The sequence below is a fragment of the Papio anubis genome, chromosome 10 (genome assembly GCF_008728515.1).
Source record: "Papio anubis isolate 15944 chromosome 10, Panubis1.0, whole genome shotgun sequence".
NCBI lineage: Eukaryota > Metazoa > Chordata > Mammalia > Primates > Cercopithecidae > Papio > Papio anubis.
The window spans coordinates 68,775,183-68,777,504 of NC_044985.1; positions in this window are offsets into that span (position 1 = coordinate 68,775,183).

Below are 2,322 nucleotides of genomic sequence, written 5' to 3' on the forward strand. Positions count from 1 at the left end.
TTTATTATGAAATGTCAGGTATTTATTCATTGAATATACATTCATTGAATATAAATTTTCATTTGGAGACAAGGGTTTGGTACTTATTTAATGTTGCTGATGGTTATAAATAAAATGCAAGTAACAAATTTATAAATTTGTGTATTTTTATTTAAAAGATTGATTTTGTGCTTAACTGAGCATGAAATATGTATATACATAAATATACATGCATAGATATAATATTGACTGTCTGATATTAATATAAATTATATTATTTTAAGAATTAACTTAAATAGATTTTGGTAAGTTCTCATTTTCTTCAAATTATAATTTTCTAGAAAGATTCAAAAATCAATTTATCATTTATTAAAATACCTTAGAAAGACTATTGCTTGTGGGAAAGTTAACTGTATACAATATTAAAACAAAACACTTTCTATCTTTTATAGACAAAATTCCATTCATCAATGCACTTTACTGAAATAGGTACATGCAAGTACTCTAATACAAACTTAACATTGAAAACAATGCCATTTATGATAGCATGAAAAATTTAACACTTAGAAATAAATTTAACAAAGCAAATGAAATATGTGTACACTTAAAACTATAAAACATTGATGAAGGAAATTGAAGAAGACTCAAATAAATGGAAAGATATTCTCTGCCCATGGGTTGAAATAATTGAGATTGTTAAAATATCCATCTATCCAAAGTCATCTATAGACTGTGTGTAATCCCTATCAAAGTTCAACTAGCATTTTTCACAGAAATTAACAATTTCAAAAGTTAAGTGGAATAAAAGGCCATGAAGAGCCAAAGCAATGTTGAGAAAAAAACACAAATTTGTCTGGATCACAGTTCTTGATTTAAGATAGGTTAATTAGTAATCAAAACAGTACAGTACTGGCATAAAAATAGGGACATAAGTAAATGGAACATAATAGAGCACCCAGAAATAAACTACAACATGTAAAGTCAACCAGTTTTCAGCAAGCAGCCCACCAAGGGGACACAATGTGGAAAGAATAGTCTCTTCAATAAATGATGTTAGAAAAACCGAATTTTCACATACCAATAAAATTGGACCCGTTTCTTATGCCAAACACAAAAATCAGCTCTAAATGGATAAATTCCTAAATGTAAGACCTGAAACTGTAAAACTTCTAGAAGAAAACTTGGGACAAGCTTTTTGACATTGGCTTTGGCAATGTTGTTTTTGGATATCAAATAAAAAAAATTTGAGCAACAAAAGCAGAAATAAATGGGGCTACAGCAAATTAATAGAAATCCACACAGCAAAGGAAAAAATCAACAAAATGAAAAGGTAACCTGTAAATTAGAAGAAAATCTTTGCAAACCATAAATCTGAGAAGGTGTTAATATCCAAAATACACAAGGAACTCAAACAGCTCAGTACAAAAAACACACAAATAGCTTGATTAAAAAATGGGCAAAAGACCCAAACAGACATTTCTCTGAAGAAAGGCTTAGCAGGTATATGATTAGATGCTCAGTCTCACTAATCATCTGGAAATGCAAAAAAAAAAAAAAAAAAAAAAAAAAAAACCACAATGAGATATTACCTCCCACCTTTTAGGATGGCTATCATGAAAAAGATGAGACCAATACCTCCTTTGGTCTCTTATTGGTCAAGATGTGGTGATAAGGACACTTTCATACAGTGTCTATGAGAATGCAAATTGGTACAGCCATTATGAAAAACAGTATGGAGGTTCCTAAATAAAAAAAATAGAACTACCATATGACCCAGGCATCCCTCTGTTGGGTTTATACTCTCCCAAAATGAAATCAACATAGAGATGTCTGTACTCCCAGGATCATTGCACCATTATTCACAATAGCCAAGATATGTAAACTACGTAAGTGACCACGAATGAATGGATAAAAAAATTATATATACATATATAGAGAGAGTTATATATACAGTTTTATATATATAGTTATTCCTTTATATATATGTGTGTGTGTGTATGTATATATGTGTGTGTGTGTGTGTGTGTGTGTGTGTGTGTATATATAGAGAGAGTTATTCCTTGATATATGCAGGGGATTGACTCTAGGATCCCTGCATATACAAAAATCCAGGCATAGTCAAGTCCCTCAGTTAACCGTGCAGAACTTGCAGATACGAAAGTTGGCCCTCTGTATATATGAGTTTTACATCTCATCAACACTATATTTCAATTTGCATTTGGTTGAAAAATATACACGTAGAAGCAGATTCATGCAGTTCAGAACCATGTTGTTCAAGAGTCAGTCGTGTTGTGTGTGTGTGTATATAAGTATAAATAATATATTATTTTTCAGCCTTGTTAA